General features: G+C 50.1%; 1 long non-coding RNA gene across 1 annotated transcript in view; it reads right to left on the bottom strand.

Annotated features, from left to right (window-relative positions):
* LOC125916400 (uncharacterized) overlaps nt 1-14,892 on the bottom strand; it is a 544,336-nt gene that overhangs the window by 494,937 nt on the left and 34,507 nt on the right. The window lies entirely within an intron of this gene.

Consider the following 14,892-nt stretch of genomic DNA (forward strand, 5'->3'; position numbering starts at 1 on the left):
CAACAGTTTTTCTAAGGGAGAGGGAAGGAACATGCTGGCCAGCCGGTGAGTGTGTCAGAGCCAAGGCCCTGGGGCGTCCCCACAAGTGAGGGCTGTTACACCTGTTGGACGGACCCCTTCAGGGGGTGCTCTTCCTGCCCACTTGATCCTGCCATGCCCTCATCCCCAGAGGCATGTGAACCTTAGCCCCAGCAGAACTCACAAAGGGGGTCTTGTAGGAACTATTCCAAGTGAGGATGGACCCCACCCCAGCCCAGAGGTGTTCTCACTCACACACACACACACACACACACACACACACACACACACACAGCACCCTGCTGGGGCTGAACTGCAGGGCCCACATACGGCCCACATAGGGGAATGCAGTCTTGAGGAGGGACAGAGTGGGTTCGGTCACACGGAACTTCAGGGCATCAGGGTCAGGAAGAGAAACCGAGCCTCCGCCTCCACCTCAAGGCAGGGTCCCTACAGTGCGGCCCCACTTCCTGGAGCAGCTCTCAGCTCCAGGACCCTGTACTCTACCTGCTCCTGCCTCAGCCTCCAGGGCTTCAGTTCTCCTGCTGCCTCTTGGGGCCTCAGCTTTTCCCATCTCTAAAATGGGGTCCTTACTCCCTTGAAAAATGGCTGTGAGGACACAGTGTGGCCCAGCACCTGGCACACAGAACATGCCCAGTCCACATGTCTGTCCCCTTCGGTCTTCCCCCTTCCCTTGCAAACTGACCAGTGTGACAGGGTCTCCTGGGCTGAGAACAGAATCACCTGGATCCATATTACCCACGAAGTGGCCTCCCAGGCCCTCCCAGAAAAACCACCCTCACCATTTCTGACTCCCCCTAAGTGAGCTGCTGACTCTAGGGGATGCTTGCCCACATCCTCTGACTTTAAGCCCATTGCACGCTGTGAGGCAATAAGCATCGGGGCTGCATTCTGACCTCCACGGGTCCTCAGGGCTTTTCCTTCTGTGGGTACCTTCCTCCAGAAAACAAATTGTTAAAACCATAGTTTACAACTGCCTTGGTACAAAGATGAATATAATCCAGTCTGGGTTACATTTACTTTTCTTCTGATTTAAAAAGATATTAGAGGGGCACATGGGTGGTTCAGTCAGTTGAGCATTTGACTCTTGATTTAGGTTCAGGTCGCAATCTCATCATTGATGAGACTGAGCCCCGCGTCATCAGGCTCTATGCTGACAGCACAGAACCTGCTTGGGATTCTCTTTCCCTCCCTTTATGCCCCTCCCCCACTCATTCTCATTCTCTCTCTCTCTCTCTCTCTCTCTCTCTCAAAATAAATCAATAAACATTTTTTTTAATTTTTAAAAAGAAATTAGAACATGTCTGTGGGCTCATGTATTCATTTCCTATTGCTGCTATAACCAGCTACCACAAACGTAGTGGCTTAAAACAACACAGATTTATTATTTTACAGTGCTGGAGGTCAGAAGACCAAAATGGGTCTCAGTGGGCTAAAATCAAGGTGTGGTCGGGCTGCAATCTTTGCCAGGGGGTCTAGGGGATAATACCCTCCCCTGCCTCTCCCAGCCTCTAGAGGCAGCCACACTCCTGGCTACGGCCTCTCCCCCATCTTCAAGTCCACCTACACTCCCGCCCATCTAAGGACCCTTGGGATGACACTGGGCCCCCCAGGATAATCTAAACTAATCTCTCTACTTCGAGGTCAGCTGACCAGCAACGCTAATTCCTCTGCAACGTTAGTTTCCCTTTGCCACATAGTATAATCACAGTTTCCAGGGATTAAGACATGAGACTCTTTGGAAGGCCATTTTTCTGCCTACAGCCCCTGCTTTAGTATCTTGGGCTCTAGCCGCTGTCCCTACTAGGCCTAATGGGAAAATCGGCCCTGAGCATCAGTGTTCCCACTCTGTAGCTGAGAAAGCTGAAGCTCAGAGAGCACAAGCAATTCACTAGCAGTCGCACAGCGTAGAGCTGTGAGGCCAGCTCAGACATGCCTGCCTCTGAGTCTGGGAATGGGGTCAGGATCTGGGGGAAGTCCATGCTGGGCCACTAAAGTCGTCTGTACCAACAGCACCTGGAAGAGCCTGGCTTCGGTGCGGAAGGGGCCTGGATACGAAGGCAGACCTAACTCTTTGAAGCTCCCAGCTCTGAAGCAGGAAGGCAATGCCTGCAGGCACTGACAATGTGGGGGAGTGGGGGGCGGGGGACGGGGGTACCAGGGGCTCCATGATTCACGGTCCAGCAGATGCCTCCCTGTACCAATGTGCAGATTCTTAATAAAACAGATTCATTTATCTCTGACATTTATGACCAGAGACAGAAATCATGTTGGGGGAAATGTATTACTTTTCAAATACACGTTTGTTTTTTCCTCATCACCTAGCAGTAAGCAGGTGTGGGTAAGAGTTATTTATTTGAGGTTCCTATTAACCGGTATTATAGTTACTAACACACTACGAAAAATGCAGTTGTGCAGGTGAGAGCATCCTCTTCAGGACAGACAAGCCAGGCTGCAGAACTGGATGGAGACCCTGCCACATTCCTGCAACATGGGGACTGTGACCCAGTGAGCCCGGAGAGGCCAGCAGCAGGTGGGGAGTTGTCCAGCGGAAGTCAAGGACCCTGAGCTCCGAGAAGGAACTGAGAAATGCTGGATCATCCTGGGGCCACAGCAGGGCTGGAAGCAGGACACGAGTGTGGCGAAGAAGAAGGGTCCAGGACGTGAGGGTGGGGTGCCAAAAAGCCCATTAGTGCACACCCCAGAATAGTAACACCTGCTGTTCACAGAGTGCCTACTGTGTGTTGGGTATTTGGCAGATGGCCGCAGGGCACCTGGGTGGCTCAATCGGTTAGGCGTCCCACTTCGGCCCAGGTCATGATCTCGCGGTTCGTGAGGTCGAGCCCCGCGTCGGGCTCTGTGCTGACAGCTCGGAGCCTGGAGCCTGCTTCGGATTCTGTGTCTCCCTCTCTCTCTGCCCCTCCCTCACTCACACTCACACTCTTTCTCTCTCTGTCAGAAATAAATAAACTTCAAAAAAAAAAACGGCAGACAGCCACTTTAACCTCCACAGTGTGATTGCCACAGCTGACAGGTACTGGTGTGCTAACTGTGGTGGTCCCATCCCTGTGTCTCATATGATGCCTGCCAGAAGCTTCCCCAATTTTCCAGGTGAGAAAACCAAGGTGCAGAGAAATTAATTCACCTGCCCATGCTGCCAAGCTCAGGGGCTGAGATTCATACTTAAGTGGGTGGGCACCAAAGGCAAGAGGGGCAGGCCTCTCCCTGCTCTGCCCGGCTGCTCTGAGCACCCAAGAGTCTCAAGGAGGCCCCACACCCTCCCCACTTCTCCAAACCGACCACACACATCAGGCAGCCCAGCCTAGGTCCTGTTGCTGCCGTCACCCAACTGCTGACAAGGGACTCAGGCTAGGAACAGAAGGGAGGCAGGGGAGGGAGGCAGGAATCTCCCCCCTCCCAGATGCCTGCCCCAAACCCCTCACAGATAATTTTCTCTGATGTTTATTGCCTTTCCCTTATTTATTAGCCAGGCTGTCTCAAAATTTATGCCAAATCAATGTCGTAGCAACAGCTCAGCTGCAAAGATTGATTTCTTCTATGTAGGGTGAAACTAGTTTGGTGTGGAGGCCCCAGCAAAATCCTAAGTCTGCTGAAAAGAAGCTGTTTGGCAAGAGGATTCCTGGAAGGAACCCCAAACCTGGTGCCCCCTGGGAAAGCTGCCAGCCTTCAAGGCTAGTGTTTTCCAAGGCAACACCATCAATGCCAAGAAGGACCAAAGAGCAGGAACCAGGGCCACTGAGGAGGACACTACCACACGCACCACCTCAGAATGCCGGGAAGGGCGTGCCTCCTCCCCTCCAATTCCTAAATGAGGAAACGGACGCACAGAAAAGTGGAGAAACTCAACCAAGCCACCTAGCGCTACGTCTAAATATATGGTCCTTTTCTGAACCTGGTGACTGAGAGAAGTTTCCCCCAAAGTAAATTCTCTGAGTTTCTGAAACCACATCATAAAATGAATTGTCATAAAGCAGGACATGCTTTCCCACAGAAATGCTGTAAGATATTCAGCTTGGGTTTCTGATCAATGACTGGGCATCCAGTGCATCATAAATATGACAAAACCTGTATCATAAATATAAATGTACAATAACTATAAATGTCTCAATAATCAACTGAAATGTAAAACCTAAATGGTCATGTAAAATTTGTCACAAGCCCTAAAACTTGGAAATAAACACAGTGTACATGTTTGTCATAGGAGAAACCCTGAAGGATTATAAATAATGCATACAGGCAGTGCGTAAAAAACAGAGTTCTCCCATATCATACACTTGGTCTTAAAGTAATAAGTTGTTTTGGCAGAATTATAGAATTGCAGAGGAAGGGGAGACCTTGAATTGTATTTATCCTAGTCCTCATCTGATGCTGAGATCCTCACCACAACAGCACTGCCAGGGCCTTCTGGCCTCTGCGTGAACATCCCAGGTACAGGGAACCCACTACTTCCATGGGTTCCTAGTCCACTTTAGGTTAAACTTCCCTGTAGCCATCCCCCATACATCCTACAGTTACTTGAAAGGAATGAACACAGCACACTCCAATCAGAGTCTGGCCAGGGTGGAGCCAGCAGACCTCAGGGGGAGGTCCTGTCCTTGATTAAAGCTCTGTCACCTACTAGCTATGTGACCCTAGGTAAGTTACTTCACCTCTATGAGCCTCAATTTCTCCATCTGTTGAATGGGCACTGATAGTAGTATCTACATCATACTTTGTTGTAAGGGCACAATAAGATCATCCAAGTTAGCTATCATTATTCTTAATATTTTTATTATTATCCCAAACATTGACCAAGAGCCCTCAATTTCTCTCATATGTCTCCCTATCTTTGGGCAATGGCTCCTGATCTGTTTTTTAAATGTCAGTGCGGGGCGCCTGGGTGGCTCAGTCGGTTAAGCATCCGACTTCGGCTCAGGTCATGATCTCGCGGTCCGTGAGTTCGAGCCCCGCGTCAGGCTCTGTGCTGACTGCTCAGAGCCTGGAGGCTGTTTCAGATTCTGCGTCTCCCTCTCTCTCTGCCCCTCCCCTGTTCATGCTCTGTCTCTCTCTGCCTCAAAAATAAATAAACATTAAAAAAATTTTTTAAAATAAAATAAAATAAATGTCAGTGCAAGCAAGGCCTTCAACGCACACTTGTAATGTTACATAGTGTTATTCTGAAATACTTCTTCACCCTGTCAAGACATCCTGACCCTGCCACCCAATGCACTCCCCAGTCTTTCCAAGTTGGAATCATTCATTGGGTTGATTAGCAGACAATCAATGTTTTCCTCTAAGTCACTGATGAAAAATGCTGATCTAGATGGACTTGCGATGGAGCCCTCTGACCACTGGAGATCTGCCTCTGGCATGATATCTACCGTTTCGAGGCTAGATGGTTTATCTTACAACAGCATGAACCCTTAGATCTCATTTTTCCACTAAGATTTAATTTTACATGAGTTGTACATGACATGAAAAGATGTTCAACATCACTAATCATTACATATATCTAAATCAAAACCACAGTGAAATCCCATTTCGCACCCATCAAGATGACTACTAAGAAATTAAAATTAAAATTAAAAAAACACAGGAAATAACAAATGTTGGTGAAGACATGGAGAAACTAGAAGCCAGGTGCACTGCTGGCAGGAATGGAAAAAGGAAAATAGTATGGTGGTTCCTTTAAAAAAGTACAAATATGATTACCATATGATCCAGCAATTCCACTTCTGAGTATATACCCAAAGAACTGAGGGTAGAGACTCAAACAGATATGTTATACACGGTATTTGTAGCAGCATTATTCACAACAGCCAAAAGATAGAAGCAACCCAAGTGTCTACGGACAGATGAATGGATAAGCCAGATGTGGTATACATATATACAATGGAACATTACTCAGTCTTCAAAAGGCAGGAAGTTCTGACCCATGCTATAACATGGATGAACCCCGAGGTCATTCTGCTGGGCAAAATAAGCCAGACACAAAAGGATGAACACTGTATGATTCCACTTCTAGAAGGTACCTAGAGTAGTCAGATTCCTAGAGACAGAAAGCAGAATGGTGGTTGCCAGGGGCTGAGGTGAGGGGAAGGAAGAAAGGGAAGTTAGTGTTTAATTGGTATAGACTTTCCATTTTGCAAGATGGAAAGAGTTCTGGAGATGGATGATGGTAATGGTTGCCCAACAATTGTGAATGTACTTAACGCCACCAAACTACACACTTCCAAATGCCCTGCCTGTAGCCAGTCACCCCCACCTTCCTCAGATGCTTTATTTCTCTCAATGCCCCTACCCCTGGTGAAAAGCCCTGCCACTCCAGCACCTGAGAGGTTCCAAGCATTTCCTGGGATGATCCCACTGGAGCCAGCAGGACAGGCAGCAGCCATCGATTCTGACTCACCTCTGTGCTCACCTCTTCAGATCCTGGACACCAACTCCAAGAGGCTTCCCCCTCCCCAGCCACTTCAGCTCCCCCAACTGGGGGCACCACCCCCTCCCCACCTCACCTGCCTCTGCTAAAGCCTCTCCCAGGGCTGACAACAGAACTGCTTAGACCAAGGGGCGCCTGGGTGGCGCAGTCGGTTAAGCGTCCGACTTCAGCCAGGTCATGATCTCGCGGTCCGTGAGTTTGAGCCCCGCGTCAGGCTCTGGGCTGATGGCTCGGAGCCTGGAGCCTGTTTCCGATTCTGTGTCTCCCTCTCTCTCTGCCCCTCCCCCGTTCATGCTCTGTCTCTCTCTGTCCCAAAAATAAATAAAAAACGTTGAAAAAAAAAATTTAAAAAAAAAAAAAAAAAAAAAGAACTGCTTAGACCAAAAGAAACTGAGTACCCCAAATATGCTTCTCCCACTGATGCCTGAGACCCAGTACCCCTTTCAGACCTGACCCACTAGAGATACCTGTCAAATGAACCAGTGACCAAACACAGGTCTGACAGCCCCGAGGGTGGCTCAGCTTTCTTGCCCCAGTGCATCTCCATCATTTCAGATTCCTCTCTGCTTCCCCTTCCAGTCCTGCCTGGGACCCAGATTCCCCAGTATTAAATATATATACAGGGGGCGTCTGAGTGGCTCAGTTGATTAAGCGTCTGACTCTTGATTTCAGCTCAGGTAACGGTCTCACGGTTTGTGGGTTTGAGCCCTGTGTGGTGGGGCTCTGTGCTGACAGCATAGAGCCTGCTTGGGATTCTCTCTCTCCCTCTCTGTTCTCCCCTGCACGTGCACTCTCTCTCTCTCAGACACATAATAAACACTGTGTGTGTGTGTGTGTGTGTGTATTTTTTTCTGACACTTGCTAAAAATGGTAAAACAGACTCTATGTAGGACCATCATGATAGTTATAGGGACCGCTGCAGTGGGGTTCTGGAGGATAGCAGGCTCAAATTCAAACACAGCAAGGACGAGAGAGAACTTACAGCCAAGGAGCAAGCTGAGTGGGAGGCAATGGATGGGAACTTGCTAAGAGAAACATCAGGGGTAATGGGGATTCTGGCTAAAATGATCTAAACAGGACTCTTGCTGAAGGCAGGCCAGGGAGAGGGGGGATTGAGGGGGAGGAGGGGGAGGGACCTGACCGGATATCCAGGGTCAGGGGTCTGGCTAAGCTGAATTGGCAGGGATCTTGCTAAAACTAGATTTCACAGAGAAGTACACAGATGGGCCTGGGAGAAAGTCATGGAACCTGCCCACAGTGCAATCAAGAAGACAGTCTCCTCCCCAGCCTCTCTCCGGCTTTGTGAATAGACTTTCATCAACAGTGTTTAAACACGAAGCCTGCCATCATTCCACTATTCTATTCTCAAAAGATGTCTTTTAGAAAGATGGGCCCAAGTCTCCCAAACACATCTGTCTTAAGTAACTGTAAATGGCAGCCTTTCCTCTTCCCTATGTGTCCCCTGAGAACTGTTAGAAGTCCTGAAGATGCTCACTAGTTCTCATCAATGGCCACTAGATGGCAACATTATGCACCAGTTAAAATTTCCCAAAGCGCACAGCTAGAGAAACCAACAGAGGCTCTAAATTCAGCAAAAAGTAATGAATGGGAGTTAGAAGGGGAAGTGGAAAACGGGGACTTTAAATTCCAGCTCCCCCTCCTTCTGCATGGCTACATAACCTTGGACATGTCCTTTATCCTCCCAGAGCTTCTGCACCTATAAAATGGAGTTGTGGGGGCACCTACTCCTAAGGAAGTGATTAATGCCCCTTTAGGTGCATCTTAGGACCTTCTGGGGAACTTTTAAAAACTGTGAAGTCCAGGGGCGCCTGGGTGTCTCAGTCGGTTAGGCATCCGACTTCAGCTCAGGTCACGATCTCGCGGTCCGTGGGTTCGGGCCCCGTGTCGGGCTCTGGGCTGATGGCCCAGAGCCTGGAGCCTGCTTCCGATTCTGTGTCTCCCTCTCTCTCTGCTCCTCCCCCGTTCATGCTCTGTCTCTCTCTGTCTCAAAAATAAATAAAAAGATGTTAAAAAAAAAAAAAAAAAAAAACTTAAAAAAAAAAAAAAAAACTGTGAAGTCCAGCCCCTCCGAAGTCCATTTAAACCAGAATCTCTAGGTGTGCCTTCCCCCCCCCCCCCCCATGTGGTACTTAGAAAAACAAACAAACAAGAAAAGCCTCCCCAGACAAATGCAGTGAAGGCCTTTAGGGCAGTAGCTCTCTAAGCTTGAGCACATCAAAATCACTTGAAGCTCTTAAATAACACAGATTGCTGGCCCCACCCAAGTTTCTGATGTAGCACGAGTAGGGTAGGGCCCAAGAACTGGCCGATGCTGCTGGTCAGGGCCACCCTTTGAGAACCACGGCCACGGAGGGAGAAAGTGAGATAATGCATATACAGCACTGAGCCCTGCACCTGGCACAAAGCAAGTCCTCCATGAATGTCAGTTTACTCTTTTCCTTAACCCACTGCTGGGGTTCCAATGGTGTGTGGGGGTCACCTTGGCACCCACCTAAGCCCAGCTTGACACTAGACACTCTGCCATATACTAGCTATATGCCTCAATTTCACATCTGTAAAATGGGAGTGAAAACTATCTTGTCAGGATGTGATGTGAGGAAATAATATATGTAAAGTACCTGACACAGGATAGGTCTTAAGAAGTGATAGCTAACCTTCATGACCATGGATTAGGGAATAGTTTCTTCAGTTTGATACCACAGGTACAAAAGACAAAAGAAAAAAACCTATATAAACTGGACTTCACTAAAATAAAAAGCTTTTGTGTTTCAAAGCACACAATCAAGAAAGTAACGACAACTCAAAGAATAGGAGGAAACATTTGCAAGCCACATATTTGCTAAGGGACTTATTTCTTGACATGGAAAAAAACTTCCAATACAACAACAAAAAAAGACAACCCAATTAAAAATGGGCAAGTGATCTGAACAGACATTCTTCAAGAACAAAAGATACACAAACAGCAATAAGTATGAAAAGATGCTTAACGGCATTAGTCATTTGGGAAATGTGAATTAAAACCGTGTTGAGATAGCACTTCATACCCACCGGGACAGATATTAACAAATGTTGGTGAGGGTGTGGAGAAACTGGAGACCCTATATATTTCTGGTGCAAGCGTAAAGCAGAAATACCTTGACGACTAAATTTAGAGATTACCATATGACCCAGCAATCCCACTCCTAAATATATGCTCCAAGAGAATTAAAAAAACATCCTCATGCAAAAACCTGTACACAAGTGTTCATAGCAGTCTTATTCATAACAACCAAAAAGGGGCAGCATCCCAAATGTCCACCAAGTGATGAAAGAATAAACAGACATGGACTATCCACACATGAGAATATGATTCAGCCGTGAAAACAAATGGCAGTTCTGATACATGTTAAGTGAAAGAAGCCAGTCACAAAAGGTCACATGTTGTATGATTCCATCTGTATGAAATGTCCAGAATAGGCAAACCCACAGAGACAGAAAAGTAGATTACTGGAGGCCAGAAGCTGTGGGGAAGAGGAATGGGGAGACACTGCTAATGGGCACCGGGTTTCTTCTGGGGTGATGCAAATGTTCTAGAATTAGATGATAGTGACTGATGTACAACTCTGTGAATATACAAAAAAGACCAAAAAAACACATTGAATTGTTTACAGTTCAATTTACAAGATGACTTTATAATCTATTAATTATATCTCAATAAAGCTCTTATTTTTTTATTATTTTAAATGTTTTTATTATTTGAGAGAGAGACAGAGAGCAAGCAGGAGAGGGGCAGAGAGAGGGGGAGACACAGAATCAGAAGCAGGCTCCAGGCTCTAAGCTGCCAGCACAGAGCCCGACACAGGGCTCGAACCCACAGACCACAAGATCGTGACCTGAGCTGAAGTCGGTTGCCCAACCGACTGAGCCACCTAGGTGCCCCTAAAGCTCTTATTTTTAAAAGGGAAGTATCTATGGGTACCTGGGTGCTAAGTTCGTTGAGCATCCTACTCTTGATTTCAGCTCAGGTCACGATCCCAGAGTTGTGAGATCAAGCTCCACACTGAGCTCTGAACTGACCATGGAGCCTGCTTAAGATCCTCTCTCTCTCCCACTGTCCCTTTCCCCCACTCGTGCACTCACACACTCTCTCTCTCTAAAATAATAAATAAATAAATAAATAAATAAATAAATAAATAAAATACATAAATAAATGGAAAGTATCTATATTCTTTACTGGTATTGTTTGTCATGTAGAGAATGACATTTGGATTGAATTTCAGGAAGTTGGAGGGCCTGGAGGTTCTTGGGGAGATGGAATCCAGGCAGTGGAGATGTCATGTGCAAAGGTCCTGTGGCCCAACAGAGCACTGTGCTTGTAGAGAACTCAATCCTCCAGCATGGTTGGAGCTGAGAAGTAGGGAGTGGGGCTACAGGGGCATCAGGGTACTGAATGCCAGGCCCAGGAGCTTGGACTTTGTCCCAAGGAGTAAAAGATGGTGGCTGTCATGCAGGAACTGGCACCAAACAGCAGACCAATGGGAATAGAGGGGGAATGGGTTGGAGGGATAGGGTGAGGGACAGTAGGGGTCCCAGATATGAAGGCATTTCAGGGCTGGTCTTTGGGGCAGAAGTGGAGACAAACCATCCCCCATCAAGCCTTCCTAGTCCCCAGGAGTCTAGATACTGCCCCCCCCAACCCACTGCCCTGACCCCAGCCTCCCTCACCCAGGCTAAGGACCACCATGTTTCCCCCCAAGTGCCCCCAGCCAGGACTCAGAACTGGAAAGAAACTTTCCCAGAAGCACAAACAGTCCTGAGGGAGCTGTTCTCAGGATGATCCCTCAGCCCAAGGCAGAGGCAGAGGAACCCCTAACGGCAACCAGATTCTCAGACGCAAGGAGGTGCAAAAACAGCCAAAGGTTTTGAAGAGCTGTCCACATAGACAAAAGACCCCCAGGTTCCTCATCTCCATAGGTTTGGCTGCCCCCACCCCCCAGAGAGGCCCAGTTTGAGTGCCACAGCCCCATCCTGTCCCTCCCATGCCACCAGGCTTGTGAAAACAGTACATAAACACAGAGGCAATGGGTCAGAGACACCCTGTGAGTATGAGCTTCAGCGCAGGGGCTGGGGAGGATTTCTTTCGGCTGGTTAGTCTCTCTTGTTTCCCTCCTGGTTCTCAGTGGCATGACAGGTGGGTGAAGCCAGGGGATCTCCAAGATCTCTGCCAGCCTGAGTGATTAGTCCCGTCCAATCCGCCCTGAGTTCTCTCCAGCAGCCTCCTTCTCCAGGATCAGCTGGACTGTGCCCAGAAGACCTGACTCGGGCCATAGGGGATGGGGAGGGGAGCAGGGGGCAGTGTGTGCTGAGGGGTGTGGAGGTGGCCTGAATAAGGGATGGACCTGCACGGGCAGGAGGCAGACGTCCCAGGTCGGCCAGGAAGTTCCGGCTCCGCTGCCACACTGCTGGGCCCAGAACTGGGGCCGGAGCCCTGTTGGCCCCATCGAGAGGCAGGACTGACCTGCCCCTGACCCACCTTCCTGCCCCACAGATGGCAAAGACTCTGACCCATTGTTCTCCAAGACACTTTGACGGAGGACACAAGGAATGTGCGGCCTGGAGACAGGAAGTCCTGGCTTTCAAGGGGCCAGTGCTCTGCCAGACTCAGGACTGCCCCCCAGACAGGGAAGCGGGGGCTTTAGTCTCCACCTTTGAGCCAGGCTTTGACTTCTCTGGCCTCCGCAGGAGATAAGGGTGCAGAAGGACTGGTCAATGGGATAACGTGGCAGATGATTCCAGATGATGGGGGAGGAAGGTGCTGCCCCAAGGCCTGGCCCTCCCTTGGGCAGCTGTACCCACTCACGCACCCATAAACACGTACACAGTCAATCCAGATGGGTGCCTTACATGCTCTATGTGCGCTCTTACACATACACATGCAGCCACCCGGCTGCCCAGCAAACGCTATGCTCATGCGGTGCCCCGCCCACACCCTCACGTGTGTCCCACTATCAACTTCTATGGACATCATTGTCACGACTAATGTTTATCAAGCACTTACTGATGCCAGGGACTGCTCCATGCACTTTCCACCAACCCCATGAGAAAGGCATGCGATCACCCTCATTTTACAGAAGGAGAAACTGAGGCACCAAAGGCTGTATGGCTCAGCCGGGATCGGCAGGACAGTAAGTGGCAGGCATTCTCAGGACATAACCACGGGGACCCTTCGGAACCCTCAGCGACTGCTCTTTGGTGCCCTCAGCCCCAAAGCACTGGAGCGTGGCTTCCTACCAGCGTCCCCCGGATGTTGTGGGAGAAAAGTGAGAAACATCTGGGAAAGTGCTCGGCGGATAAGGTATTGTTCTCACTGTCGGGAATTCAATTCCTGCTCAGCTAGTCCTTTCCTGGCTGAGGAGAGGCTTCAGTCGGGCTCCAGCAACGGCACCTGCACAGCAGCGGTGGCCTGAGGTTCCCCAGCCTGCAGCCTCTCCCTGGCCTGACCGCAGGATGCTACCCTGGACCGGGCAATTCTCCTAAAATTCAGGGCTCTGCAGGTCCCTGACAAGTGAGAGGCCTCAGGTGTGCCCCTGCCCAAGCTCCTCAGGGAGGCAGGAGCAGCTCTCCGCCACTGGCCTCATCCAGCCAGTCCCCGATTCACCCTCACAGAACCTCAGTGCTTCCCTCCACGGGATGGCTTCTTGCCAAGGAGGCCTCCGCACCTTTGACCTTAACCATGCCCTCTGCCTGGCCAGTCCTTCCTCCTGCTCTGTGCTTGGGCAGCTCGTGCCTATCCTTTCAACATCTTGGGGACTCCCATCCTCCGCAGCTCCCCAGGGCCACCTCCAGGCACCCTCGGCATGGGGCACACACCTCTGTTCCCACCCCGGCCCCACCCAATGCAGCTCACACTAATGTGAAACATCAAAGGCAGGGACCAAGCCTGGGTCATGTCTGCATCTCCCATGCCCAGCACAAAGCTAGGCAAAGACTGGACACCATTAACAGTATATTTTAATAATAGATGAGCATAAAACATTGTTACCCAATGACAATTCGTCAGGAGTGGGATGGTATCAAGTGAGCACTAAACTGGGAACCAGAAGATGAGCACTGGAATCCTGGCTCTGCTACTTGAGAGCTGTGTGACCTTGGGCAAGTTCCTCAGCCTCTCTGAGCCTTGGCTCCCTCTTAAGAAAAATGGGCCTATGAACAGCATTGACACCTCTCAGGGCTATAGTGAGGAATCATTACACAAGAAAACAGGCAAGGGGCCCTACAGGTTTTGGAACGGAACAAGTTGGGGGGCAGGTGGAGTGGAAGCTTCCCAGGGGGCATGACGCTCCCAGAATGGGAATCTAGGCAGGCTGGATGGAGGGGCAGTATGTCTGAGCTGGGCACTGAAGCGCTGGGCGGGAGGTTTGGGCAGGCAGAGCTAGGAAGCGAAGAGCATCCTCGGAGGCAGTGGCTGGAGCAGCTCAGCCTGAGATGGGATGGAGGCAGTGGGGCAAGGCTGTCACGCTCACGGGAGCCCTGGTCTGAGCCAGGCGCTGCCATGCTGGGCCACGTACATGATGCTGCAGCAGGGGCAGAGCCATACCCCCCACACAGGGCCACCGGGAATACTGAAAAGAAAGCACAGGGCCTGGAGCGGAGGTGGCACATAACTGGTGCTGAGTTCACAGCAGTGTCGGTGACCGCAACGGCTCCACCCCAGACTCAGAGTTTATCACGGGCTGGCCTCTTTTCTTCCCTGGGTGCCCACCCGGAGCCAGACACAGAGCTGTGCGCCCAGCGGGGTTGAGAGTTGGATGGATGGATTGAGTCAGTGCCTCTTTGAAGGCTTCAAGAAGAGGCCCCACCGTGTGCCGGGATATACCACAGAACACAGGTGTATACCCAACCCCGCGCCTTGTGTCTGCCTCAACATGCCAGTGGTCGTTGACCCATTCCGTCCCTCACTCATGTATTCTTTCATTCAATGAAATGGGCGGGAAAGCCTGAGCATGGGGGAGGGGTGGGCAGCGAGGACATGACCTCTGGAAACAGAGGCCCTGGGTCAGAATTTCCATTCTACCACTGACAAGCTCTGATCGTGGAAAGCAGTTCATTCCCAGTCTGTTTCCCCCTCTGCGTAACGGGGATGACGACAGTCCTGCCCCTCAGGGTTGCTCTGAGGACTGAAAGAGGAGTCCCTGGAAAGAGAGCTCAGGGCTCTGAGGACACGCATGCCGTGACTCCCAAACCTGAGCATCCAGAGAGCTACAAATGCATCGCAGGCCTCAGGGCTCCACTGCCAGCCATTCTGACTCCATCAGTCTGCATGTGAGGGCCAGGAATCTGCATTTTCAACAAGCGCCCCCCACCCCCAGGTGGCTGGGAGGCAGCTGGCCTGAGGACCACACTGTAAGAAATTT

This window comes from Panthera uncia (genome assembly GCF_023721935.1).
Source record: "Panthera uncia isolate 11264 chromosome E2 unlocalized genomic scaffold, Puncia_PCG_1.0 HiC_scaffold_20, whole genome shotgun sequence".
NCBI classification, from domain to species: Eukaryota; Metazoa; Chordata; class Mammalia; order Carnivora; family Felidae; genus Panthera; species Panthera uncia.